A 14,013-nucleotide genomic window follows, 5' to 3' on the forward strand; every position below is an offset into this window, starting at 1 on the left:
ATAACTAAGTATACTTCCTTGGAGAAAGTGAATACACTCTGAAATAATCTGCTATCAGATGGAAAAATGAGTCTGAGAGAACAACCACAGTCCAGAAAAAGATCTTTTTATAAGGTCATCTATTAGACAGTGTGAGCCTGTAAAAACTGGAAAGGGTCCTATGTTATCCTACTGGCTCATCTCTCCTTTTTCACAAAGAAACACATTTATGCAAAAATCATAAATACAAAATTCAAACTGCATGATGTATTAACTTTTAAATAGCTATAAAGTCTAAACAACTTTTCTGTCATTTCAGCTTTCCATGGCATATTTTCAAATTAAATAAAGCAAACAAAAAACTATCAGGTTTCTCAAGGGCTACCACTTTTAAAACCTGGTGTTGGATAATTAAGAATCTGCTTTATCTCTGTCCTGGGTTCCTGGTTCAGTTCAGTTCAGTTCAGTCACTCAATCGTGTCCAACTCTTTGCAACCCCATGAATCGAAGCACACCAGGCCTCCCTGTCCATCACCAACTCCTGGAGTTCACCCAGACTCACGTCCATCGAGTCTGTGATGCCATCCAGCCATCTCATCCTCTGTCGTCCCCTTCTCCTCCTGCCCCCAATCCCTCCCAGCATCAGAGTCTTTTCCAATGAGTCAACTCTTCGCATGAAGTGGCCAAAGTACGGGAGTTTCAGCTTTAGCATCATTCCTTCCAAAGAAATCCCAGGGCTGATCTCCTTCAGAATGGACTGGTTGGATCTCCTTGCAGTCCAAGGGACTCTCAAGAGTCTTCTCCAACACCACAGTTCAAAAGCATCAATTCTTCGGCATTCAGCTTTCTTCACAGTCCAACTCTCACATCCATACATGACCACAGGAAAAACCATAGCCTTGACCAGATGGACCTTTGTTGGCAAAGTAATGTCTCTGCTTTTGAATATGCTATCTAGGTTGGTCATAACTTTCCTTCCAAGGAGTAAGCGGCTTTTAATTTCATGGCTGCAGTCACCATCTGCAGTGATTTTGTCCTTTAAAATTTCCATGCTGATCAGAGTCTGTTTTTGATAAGCCCCTTAATTCACACGAGTTTGTGCTAAGGCAATGGGACAGGTAGGGGGCTGGTCACCAGAAAGACCAGATGTGACTAGGGACTTTGGCCCAGTCCACACTCTGGAAAGAGGGAGAAGGCTGGAGGTTTAGTTCAATCATGTGTTAGCCGCTCAGTCGTGTTCAACTCTTTGCAATCCTATGGACTGTAGCCCACCAGACTCCTTTGTCCATGGAATTCTCCAGGCAAGAATATTGGAATGGGTTGCCATTCCCTTCTCCAGCGGATCTTCCTGACCCAGGAATTGAACCCGGGTTTCCTGCACTGCAGGAAGATTCTTTACCAACTGAGCCACCAGTGTTTAATCCATCATGCCTTCATCATGGAATCCCAATAAAAACACTGGCCACCAAAGCACAGGTGAGCTTTGGGTTGGTCAGCCCATTGACAAGCCCCGATTCTCAGGGAGGAGGAGTGCATGAAGCTCTGCATTCAAGACCTCACCAAATGTCTCTTTGTTTAGCTGATCCTGATTTATATGATTTTAAATAAAAGTATAATTATAAGTCTAGCACTTCCCTGAGTTCTGAGTTATTGCAACAACTTGGGAAACCTGAGAGAAGTTACAGGAACCTCCCACATTTATAAGCAGTTGGTGAGAAGTTCAGGCGGCCTGGAGATGTCTGAACTTGCACCCGGCGTGTGAAGTGAGGGAGGTCTAGGCAAGGGGAACTCGGAACTCCCGTATTTGTAGCCAGTTGGCCTTAAGTATGGGTTGCCCGGGAGCCTGACTTGCAGCTGGTGTATGAGTGGTACTCAGATGTATTGCTGGAGACCAAGCCCTTCCACCCGTGGACTCTGACACAAACGCAGGTGGTCAGTGTCACAACTGAACTGCAATACACCAGCAGATGTCAGAAGACCTGACCTAACAGCTAAAATGAGAAAATTTTTTCCATTATATGAATTTATTTTCTAGAGTGGTTTGAAGTTCACAGCAAACTGAGTTCAAACTACAGAGTTCCCATGTACTCCCTGGACCTACACAGACACAATCTCCCTGATTATCAATATCCCTCACCAGAGAAATGTACTTGTTACAAATGATGACCTGTAATCTTACATCATTATCACCCAAAGGCAATGGTTCACCTTAAAAGAGTCACTCCTGGTGTTGCACATTCCATGGCTTTTACAAGTGCGTAATGACATACATACACCATCACAGTATCATACTGAATAGTTTCACACCTTAAAAACTCTCTGCACTCTACCTATTCATTCTTCCCTCACCCGTACCCCTGACAACCATGGATCTTTTTACTGTCTCCATAGTTTTGCCTCTTCCAGAATGGCACATAATTTGAAATCATATAGCATGTAGCCTTTTTGGATTTATCTCATTCACTTAGTAATATGCATTTAAGATTTCTCTGTCTTTCCATGGCTTGATAGCACATTTCTTTTCAGCATCAAAGATTATTCTATTTTCTTGGTGTACCACAGAAGACATCTTGATTGTTTCTAAGTTTTGGCAATTACAAGTAAAACTGCTATAAACATCCATGTGCAGGTTTTCGTGTGAATGTAAATTTTCAGCCTATTTACATAAATAACAAGGAGTAAAAATGCTGGATTGCGTTGTAAGACTATGTTTAGTTTTGTAAGAGACTGCCAAGCTGTCTTCCAAAGTGGCTGTACCATTTTGCACTCCCACCAGCAATAAATGACTTCCTTTTGCACCACATCCTCACCAGCATGTGATGCTGTTGATGTTCTGGGTTTTCACCATTTTAACAGGTGTGCAGTGGTATCTCATTGTTTTAATTTGCAGTTTCCTAAATCACTGCAGATGGTTGACTGCAGCCATGAAATTAAAAGATGTTTACTCCTTGGAAGGAAAGTTACGACCAACCTAGATAGCATATTCAAAAGCAGAGACATTACTTTGCCAACAAAGGTCCGTCTAGTCAAGGCTATGGTTTTTCCCGCGGTCATGTATGGATGTGAGAGTTGGACTGTGAAGAAGGCTGAGTGCCGAAGAATTGATGCTTTTGAACTGTGGTGTTGGAGAAGACTCTTCAGAGTCCCTTGGACTGCAAGGAGATTCAACCAGTCCATTCTGAAGGAGATCAGCCCTGGGATTTCTTTGGAAGGAATGATGCTAAAGCTGAAACTCCAGTACTTTGGCCACCTCATGCGAAGAGTTGACTCATTGGAAAAGACTCTGATGCTGGGAGGGATTGGGGGCAGGAGGAGAAGGGGACGACAGAGGATGAGATGGCTGGATGGCATCACTGACTCGATAGACTGAATGTGAGTGAACTCCGGGAGCTGGTGATGGACAGGGAGGCCTGGCATGCTGTGATTCATGGGGTTGCAAAGAGTCGGACACGACTGAGCGACTGAACTGAACTGAACTGAATGATACTGTCAAGCATCTTTCACATGTTTACTTGCCATCTGTAAATTATGGACTAAATGTTTGAATCAGCCAAAATTTATATGTTGAAGCCCTAATTTCCAATACAACTTGGAGGTGGGAACACTGGATTCAGTTTAGATGAGGTCATGAAGGTAGGGCCTCCACGATGGAATGAGAATCCTTCTGAGATGGAAAAAAATAGAGCAGAGTGCTTGCCTCTGTGTACACTGCATGCACGCTCTCTCTCTCAATCTCTTTCTCTCTCTGCTATGGGAGGATAAAGTAAGAAGGCAGCCATCTACAAATCAGGAGGAGGAGGGTCTTTCTTCACTCTCTTCAGGGTGAAGAATCTGAAGACACTGAATCTGCCAGCACCTTGGTCTGACTTCCAATCCTCCAAGACAGTATGAAATAAATGTGTTATTTAAGCTATCTGGTCTATACATTTTTTAAAATAGCAGCTTACGCTAAGACAGACTTTATACTGAGAAGTGAGGTGTTGCTTCAGCAAATATTCAAAAAGACAGAAGTAGCTTTGGAACTGGGAAATGGGTATAGGCTGGAGATTTGAGATGCATGCTAGAAATATAAATATTAAAGGTGATTCTGGTGAGATCTTAGAAAGAAATGACGAGAGTTAAAAAGAAAGCTTCCATCTCCTTAGAGAGCTAATAAATAAACATGATTAGAATACTGGTAGAAACATGGATGGTAAAAGACAGCTCTGGTGAAGTCTTAGAAATGGACATCATTGGACAATGAAAAAAAGATGATCCTTGTCAATAAAGCGCAGAGAATTTGACTAAACTGTGATCCAGTGTTTTGTGGAATGTAGCACTTGTGGAAGGATGAAGCTGGATATTTAAAGAATTAAAGTGTTCAAAGAATGGCTTGGTTCCACCTGACTGCTTATTAATAGTAAGATGGGAGAAAAGAGAATGGACTAAGAAAAAATGTTAAGCAAAAAGGGACCAAAACTTAAGATCTGGAAAAATTCTCAAACCTATCCATACCACAAAAAATCAGAAAGCATGCTCTGAAAAGAATACTAAGGGTACAACTAAGGTAATACTAAGCTGAACACCATTCAGTAAAGAGGTGAGTGAGCATGAGAACCATGGACGTAATCGGCCATTCTAGCAGAAACACTGCCGTGTGAACTGAAGGGGAGAGAGGAGGAGCAGAAGGAAGGCAAGCTGAGGAACTGCTCAGATCCTACAGGACTGGCCCACAGAGCCATTCTCTACGTGATGTGCTACTGATTCTCCAAAAGAAGAGAAGAATGATCCCTGAGATGACTTCTAAGACCATCAGGGCTACATCCTCATCTCATACTGGAGAAGGAATTCAACAGACCGGCTGGCAGCAACCCAGAGCTTTGAAGCAGGATTTCTACCCTAGTGGGTCCCAAAGGCAGAGTGTTAAACCAAAGAGGTTTAACAAGCCTTAAGAGGCTTCTCAAGCCTTAAGATCTGATGATATTTGTCTTGCTAAGTTTTGGAGATCCGCTTGGAACTCATCACCCTTTTCATTTTATTCCCCCCTTTCAAATTTGAGTGTCTGTGCTATTATCTGTTTCTGGAGAAGGCAATGGCACCCCACTCCAGTACTCTTGCCTGGAAAATCCCATGGACGGAGGAGCCTGGTGGGCTGCAGTCCATGGGGTCACTAAGGGTCAGACATGACTGAGTGACTTCACTTTCACTTTTCACTTTCATGCATTGGAGAAGGAAATGGCAACCCACTCCAGTGTTCTTGCCTGGAGAATCCCAGGGACAGGGGAGCCTGGTGGGCTGCCATCTATGGGGTCACACAGAGTCGGACACGACTGAAGCGACGTAGCAGCAGCAGCAGCTATGTCTGTTACTTCATGGTATTTGGAAGCACATCTGGTTTCACAGGTTCACAGCTGGAGAGAAATTTTGCCTCAGGATGAATCATACTTTGAGTCTCACCTATCTCATTAAAATGGTATTTAGAAGACTTTAAAGGTGATGCTGGAAACAGAAGAGATTCGGGGGGCTGATTACATGGAATAAAAGTATTGTGCATGAGCACAAGGGTGGAATGTATGAATTGAATGTGTCTCTTTAAAATTCATATGCTGAGGCCTTTGGGAAATAATCAGGTTTAGATGAGGTCAGGATGGTGAGGGCCCCATGATGAGATTAATATCTCTACGAAGAGGAAAAGAAATCAGAGCTCCTTCTCTCTGCTGTGGTGAGGGCAGCAGGCAAGTGGCCACCTGCAAACCAGGAGGGTCCTCACCAAGAACCAAACTTACAAACACCATGATTTTAAACATCCCTCGCTCAAGGGCTGTGAGAAATGAGTACCTGCTATTTAAGTCACCTAGTTTACAACATGCCATTGTAGCGGTCTAGGCTGATTAGGGTATTGCATACCTTCTTTGGAGAGGTGTCTGTTTAGGTCTTTTGCCTATTTTTTAATAGAGTTTTTCACTTGCTTATTGCTGACTATTAAGAGTCCCTTGTATATTTAGGTAACAGCCCTTTATCAGATATGCCTTCTAACAACTTTTTTCTCCCATACTGGGATCTGTTTTATCACTCTTGTGATAAGTAAGAATTTTATCATTAGCAACTGTAATTACCTTTACCTTAATAAAGTAAAAAAAAAAAAGCCAACTGACTTTTATATTTGAAACTGAGCACATAAACTTGCTATGTGGATATTCAATTTTTTTTCATAATTGAAAAAAAAGGTTAAAATCTGTATATAGAAAATAAAGCATTAAATTACAACATCTAGGGAAACCTACATTACTGATGGAAATGTAAATCAGTACAATCACTATGGAAAACAGTATGGAGGTTCCTTAAAAAACTAAAAATAGAACTATCTTTTGATCCAGCAACTCCACTCATGGGGATATATCAAGAAAAAAACATAATTCAAAAAGATGCACACACCCCAATGTTCATAGCACTATTTACAATAGCCAAGACACAGAAGCAACCTATGTGTCTATTGACAAAGGAATGGCTAAAGACAAAGTGGTACATAAATGCAATGGACTATTACTCAGCCATAAAGAAGAAGGAAATAATGTCATTTGCAACAACATGGATGGACCTAGAGATTATCATACTAAGTGAAGTAAGTCAGACAAAGACAAATATTATACAATAACATTTATATGTGGACTCTAATTTTTTAAATGATAAAAATGAACTTATTTACAAAACAGAAACAGACTCACAGATTTCAAAAACAAACTTATGGTTACCAAAGGGGAAACGCTGGAGTAGGGAGGTGCAGGGATAAATTAGGAGCTTGGGATTAACACAGACACACTACTGTACACAACAAAATAGATAACCAAAAAGGACCTACTGTATAGCACAGGGAACTCTACTCAATATTCTATAATAACCCATATGGGTAAAGAAGGTGAAAAATTAATTTATGTATAACAATTAACTTTGCTATACACCTGAAACACACTGTAAATCAATTATACTCCAACAAAAGTTTTTTAAAAATTAAAACAATTACACCTAACTGCTTTTCAAAAATCATAAAACTGCTTAATAAAACTTTGTTTTGTCAAATTCTGATACAACCTATTGAAATGTTCTCCATCAAAGCCTACTTACTAATGACACTTTGTTTAGAGAAAATTTTCATTCACTACAAATATCTAAGACAGGCTTGGCATGTAATTAAAACAAGTTAATAAACACAAGTCTCCTAAATGAGAACAGGCAAAGCATATATAATTTTTCACTAAACTTGAGGGGTCACAGCTTTCTACCCAGGGCTTATTCATGTAAAATATTCCACTTAAAAGTCAAATTTTATGATGTTGACAAGATGAGAGAAAAGATGAGACCATTTAGAAAAATAAACTATACTTAAAATCTATATTAAAATACATTAAATTTTTTTTCAATTTTTTGTTTAAAAATCTCTACACATCTTCTCTCTCTTCTAAGTCTAATCTAGGATTAAAAAAAAAAGTTGCCAGCTGGGCCTATTACCATATATGGTTTGGTTTGGCTTTGAACAGAAACCTCTTAAACCACTCTCTTTCAAATTGGTGTCTAAGGCAAAGGGGGAAAGAAAGATGATCAGTTGTGATTAAACAAAGATATATTCTTTATTTAATTGAACAAAAACAAAAGGATGGAATATGAAATCTAATAAATTACACTACTACAGTATATTAAAACTTTAAGTATTTTTAAACCAAGTATTTTGATGCTTTTGAACTGTGGTGTTGGAGAAGACTCTTGAGAGTCCCTTGGACTGCAAGGAGATCCAACCAGTCCATTCTGAAGATCAGCCCTGGGATTTCTTTGGAAGGAATGATGCTAAAGCTGAAACTCCAGTACTTTGGCCACCTCATGTGAAGAGTTGACTCATTGGAAAAGGCTCTGATGCTGGGAGGGATTGGGGGCAGGAGGAGAAGGGGACGACAGAGGATGAGATGGCTGGATGGCATCACTGACTCGATGGACGTGAGTCTGAGTGAACTCCAGGAGTTGGTGATGGACAGGGAGGCCTGGCATGCTGCGATTCAAAGGGTCGCAAAGAGTCGGACACGACTGAGCGACTGAACTGAACTGATTGCTTAATATTAAATTATACTTCTACAAAATCAAAGGATAGCTATAACATTTTCATCATAACCTTTTAATTATACTTTTTTTAAATATACAAAAAAATTGCATGTCTTTGATTTCAGGAAATTCTGAAAGTAAAAAAAATTATCATTAACACTTTAAATCTTTCTATCTGCAACACATGACATGAAGTACAAGGCAGATGCAAAAGTAATATTTTATGTACAGTTTACACAGTCCTTTCTATTAAACGTATATTTCATCTGATCCTCACCAAAATCCTAAAAGTATTATCCTCATTTTACATAAAGAGAACACATTCAGAAACTTGCCCAAGGATACGCAAATAGCAAGAGCTGGTGCTATGCTAGAAGCAAGAATGTTTGACTCGAAGTCCAATGTTCCTTCTACTAAACTGCTTCTTCACAAAAACAGTTCCCTTGGCCCTCCAGAAGACTACTTCATCAAAGGTTAACACACAGAGAAAATAAGTATAATATTAAGTGCTAAACTGAATGGCAGAGGACAGTAAGTACCAGATGGACTAGTACTTTCAAAGAAAAGAGGATTTGAAATGAGCCATTAAAAGGAAAAAAAGATGGAAAAGAGGGCCATGTGGAGAAGCATGAAGCTAGGACCCACAGGTACATTTAAGGACAATGAGCATAAACAGTTCGGATTTGTGGAGAGTTTTCACATTGGAAGGAAATGAGACAACACTAAAAGGTAAACTGGATCCGTAAGAACATGCTCTGTTTTATAGGCTACTGTTTATCAAATGTATATACTAAGTACCTGACATTAAGTACTTAACACACATCAACTCATTAAAATGTACAATAGTTTCCTGCAAAATTAATTTTTATTTTCCTTATTTTAACCTAGGAAGGCTTAGTAATTTTCCCAGTATCACCCACCAAGAATTTAAACCCAGCTCTGACTTTCTCTAAAATCTATGTTCTTAGCACCATCTTATGTCCTCTTACACAAGGAATAATACCATCGTTTCGATGCACAAACTCAGAGCCTCCAGATTATAAGAACAAAGAAAAGTATCTGTGATTTACTTTTGTTGCTAATCAGGTTGCCCAGCACCCAAACACACTCTCAAGCACTGGGGAATTCATGTTGAGAGTTTCGGAGGCAGACAGGGCTCTATTTTCCACTTCAGAAGCCAAGAGAGCAACTGAGTCCTTCTACATCCTAACCCCAGGAGCCAAGCAAAAAGCATAAGATTTGGATCAAGCCTGATACAGACTAGAGGACTGAATCTCCACAAAATCAGAGTCGAGTGGGTGTCATGAGACCAGCAGCTGAAGCAGTAATCTAATAAGAGAACTAAACAGCAGCTGTGGCATCTGAGCCACTGTTTCTGCTTCCAAACTTCTCTTGCTTTCCTCTGGTCTCTGAACCTGATCCTCTAGACCTCCCACCTATTCAGTGTGAGACCTACCCAATCTCCCTCCAGTAAATCCTTTCCCCCATCAGGTACCCACAGTTGGTTACTGTTGCTGGCAACAAAGCCTCGGAAAGCTAAGTAATCCCGAGTGTTCAAAATGTCCTGCAGGAAATAAGTAAAAGGAGAGAGAAGAGGCTAACATAATCAAACACCTGCATGAAAACAGATTAGAAAAAAGGAGTCTAAGAAATATGACTTTCATTTCTTCCTGAATGCAGTCAGGAAAGCATCACTTATTAACTTAATATTTACTTGAATGTCTGTGTTTTCCAGGCAAGAAGGACTCAGCCCAATATCTAACCACATGCAGCTCACAGTGACAAAACACACGTCACTGAAATGGAATGGGTGTTTCGGTAAAAGAAATACAAGTCCTATAGAAACTCATACTTAATCCAGTATCCAGCAATTTCTCCATGAGGACTGATGAGTGGATGTTACCTACAAGGAGACAGTACCAACAGGGACAATCTCTAACTGAGGGCTTAACACATGAACAAAGCCAAGGTACATGAATTTGGGACATAAAGTTCTGCATTACAGATGTGAGAATCAATTAGGAGTTCACCAGTTAAAGCATCTAATTTTTCTATAGTGTCCATTTACCAAACAGTTGACAATCAGTAGTACGGAAAATTTAAGTCTCAGAAAACAGAAAAATGAAACTGGATTACAGAGTCGAAGCTAAAGGGGTAGCTTCTGTAACTAGAGTCACTATAAGCTAGAGCAGTGTGGCTCTGTAGTCCAGGTGGAGAGAGCTGTGGAGAGAGCCACCCCAGAGCTCTTAGAAAGAGCGGTGTCAGAAGCTTCAGGAGACAGCACCCTCACACCGGCACAGCCGCACACACAAGATGCTGCACCACCAGCCACAAAAACAAAGCTGGCTCAGTTCCCGTCAGGCAGGGCAAACAGAGCTGGGGGACAGGGAGGTCACGATGTTAACCTTGCCCTAGGTGCCTCCAGCAGGTGCTTCAGATTTGTGAGTCATACCAGTGCCACTGGTGTGACACCACAGAAGCCAACTTCTCCCTTTGTTATGAAGAGATCTCCCACAAAAAGAGAAGGCTGTACAGGCTGAGCAGTGGACCATGTTCTTGCCTTTAATTTACACTGCTTCTAACTCAAGACTCAAGAATGAGGGACAGCACTGAGCTCTCTCAGATGTTTTTATGACTATAGATGAGGTCATCTGTACAACCCAGGCCCCAGTAAGAAAGAAGGTGGGTAAGGACTGTGAAGAGTGAGGAGAGGGGGAAAAAGGGGGCACAATAAGAAAGCAGGATATTCTGGGACACTGAACATTTTTAAAAGCATTTAAAATAAAAAGCTTCCTTTTTATTCAATAGGTAATACCTCAAGAAGAAAAATTCCCTTAAAAAATGCTCATCAGATAAAGGGGGTAGAGGAAAGACATACACATCGACATGTGGACAGGGAATGCTGCCTCCCAATCCCGGTTCTATAAGCATCAAGCAATTACCCATGGCATCTGCCCACCAATGGTGTGCCCTGAGGAAATTCAGGATGGAGGAAAAACAGGAAGCATTCTGTGCTTGAGATACTGGCCTGAGATAGTCAAGATGCCCATCTAAGGAATAATTTCAATGAGCCCAGACTCTTGCAACTTCCCATACACAGAAAAGCACTAAAAGCATTAGCTTTCAGTGTCAGTCTCTTCTTCGGGATTTAGTTGGGGACTAAACTCCTGTATATCCTGGCTCCTTCCTGACCTCGAGGACAGTACCTCAGAGCTGAGAGGCTGTCTCCTGGGCTCAATACTCAGTAAGACCTGCAAACAAAACTTAACTCACAACTTCAGGGCTGATGGTTTTTTTTCAGTCGACACATACTCAAATTATTTAGAGTCAGTTAAAAGTTAACAGTTGAATTATTTTTTTAATTCATTTTATTTTTGAAAATTAGTTCTTTTAAAAATCAAAAGCTTAGTTCTACACTGATAGTTACAGAACAAGTTTAATCCTTCATATCCCAATAAAATTCTGAGTCGTATGAAATGTTGCTGCATGTTTCTGTAGGTTAAAGAATCTGAGTGGGAACTACAGAAAAGGTGTTTACTTCTAATTCAATCAGTAAGTCAATCTCACATGTGGAAATGATAAATGAATTAAGTAATATGCAAACCATCATAACAATAAAAAAAATTTTTAAACTAGTTATTATTTCCCAAATGTCTATTCAGTGCCAGAACTATTTTAATCTTTCACAGAGGAAACTGATATTCAGAGGTTACATGATTGCCCAGAACCAATCAGCTAGTATATGACTATTAGTTTTTGAGGGCTGCTAAGTCACTTCAGTCGTGTCTGACTCTGTGCGACCCCATAGGTCGCATAGACGGCAGCCCACCAGGCTCCCCCGTCCCTGGGATTCTCCAGGCAAGAACACTGGAGTGGGTTGCCATTTCTTTCTCCAATGCATGAAAATGAAAAGTCAAAGTGAAGTCACTCAGTCGTGTCCAATTCTTAGCAACCCCATGGACTGCAGCCCACCAGGCTCCTCCATCCATGGGATTTTCCAGGCAAGAGTACTGGAGTGGGGTGCCATCGCCTTCTCCGATTTGAGGGCTAGTGAAGCAAATTACTGCAAACTAGGTGTCTTAGAACACGAGAAATTTCTTCTCTCACAGTTCTGGAGGCCAGAAGTCTGAATTCGAGGTGCCGGCAGGGCTATTCTCCCTCTGAGACCCTGGGGAGAAATGGTCCTTGCCTCCTGCCTGCTTCTGGCAATGGCCAGCATTCCTTGGTTTGCAGCTGCATCACACCACCTCCACCTCTGCTGCTACATACTTCTCCCTGTGTCTTCTCTTCACATCATCTTCACTCTAGGCCTGTCTTTTCTTACAGGGACACCAGATGGATATACTGAACAGGAGCCCACCAGAATAACCTCATCTTGATTTCATTTGCAAAGACTCTATTTTCAAATAAAGTCACATTCAGGTACTCGGACTTAAGGTTTCAACATATCTTTCACAAGGACACAATTCAATCTGTAACAGTGATATAATCATATCTAACTCCAAAATCGCTGTTCTTTGTATAAGACTGCTCCTGCTCCTACTGTACAATCATTTGGAAACATGGAAGTCAATTTAAAAGACATTATGTTTTTAAAATAAAATTGGCACCACTCGTGAATATGCTGATGTTTTAAACAGTACCAGCAAATCTTCATAGTTTTCGTCTAAAATACAGATTCAAAACAACAACATGGTTATGGCAAGGTGCCTGTCATTTCAGGAACATCTTAACTTTCAGAGTTTGAAATAGCATTTTGTTATACTAAGTTTCACACACAAAGTTTTTACATCTGGCATTTAATGCATTTTTACAAACAAAAAAGTATATTCCAACATGAAGTTTTAGTTTACCCCTTAAAACAATTACTGAAGTATCAAGTTATAAAAACTGCCTAGGACAGAACTGATGAAAATGGCTTTGCTAATTATGCTTAAATCTATACAAGAGGGTAGATAAAAGGAACAGATAAGCAATCAGTATGAGTAAACTAGGGCTTTTATTTAAAGGAAATACAGGTCTTTTCTACATAAAACTTTGTTTTATACAGTCATATAACTGATATTCAAATATTAGTGGCTTTTATCTTTGTCTCCAGTGCTACTTTCTGACAATAACCTCGTGCGGCCTCATATCATATTTCATACATTATAATGTACACACTATACATTTATTTCCACCCTCAAGTCCCATTTTCATATTCCTAGATGTATCCCTTTGGTTGAATTTCTTCCTTATCATTGGAAACTCTTACCATCTCCATGGTATTTCAAATCCATGGTGAGCTCTTAAAAATTAAGCCAGATATTTGTGACTTGTTAATTTGGGGGGTTACACTTCACTAAAAATTTCAGTTAAAAAAAAAATAGTCATGGTTCATTGACTCCCATAACCTCACACCCAACAGTGGTCTTCTGATGCCTATAAATGGTACCACCACTGTCCCAAGCATCCAAACTCAAAATTTTGGCATCATCTTTAGAATTTATTTTAGATCTCTATTAGATTCCAGGAACTATCTCTATTAGATGCCAGGATGATAATATATAATGGAAAAATACATCATTCGTGTCATAAGAGAACTTCCATAATAATGGGATAGAAAGTTATGTTAATTAGTAATTTAAAAATATAATTCAATAATGTTACGACAGATTGTAAGCTAGTCCTTATGAAAGCTGAGAGAAGCATCCATTTATTCAATATATCAGGTGGGATAGGAATGAAATTTGAAAACTGTGGTAGAACAAGAAAAGGAAGGACATTTCAGGTTTATCTAGCAACATGCCACATTTCATAAACTGCAATAGTCATGACTAGAGCAAAGGGCAGGGGAGTGGTAGGAGATGAGGCCACAGAAAAAGAAAGTAGCCTATCATGAAGAAAATTACATTCCATGTTAAGGGTCTTGAACATTATCTTGAATGCTACAGGCAGACATAGAAGAAATGTTAAGCAAGAGATGAA

At 40.0% G+C, this 14,013-nt stretch overlaps 1 protein-coding gene across 1 annotated transcript in view; it reads right to left on the reverse strand.

Moving 5' to 3' along the window:
* Positions 1-14,013, reverse strand: part of TMEM30A (transmembrane protein 30A) — a 46,299-nt gene that overhangs the window by 20,899 nt on the left and 11,387 nt on the right. The window lies entirely within an intron of this gene.

The sequence above is a fragment of the Bos indicus genome, chromosome 9 (assembly GCF_029378745.1).
Source record: "Bos indicus isolate NIAB-ARS_2022 breed Sahiwal x Tharparkar chromosome 9, NIAB-ARS_B.indTharparkar_mat_pri_1.0, whole genome shotgun sequence".
In the NCBI taxonomy this organism is placed as follows: Eukaryota; Metazoa; Chordata; class Mammalia; order Artiodactyla; family Bovidae; genus Bos; species Bos indicus.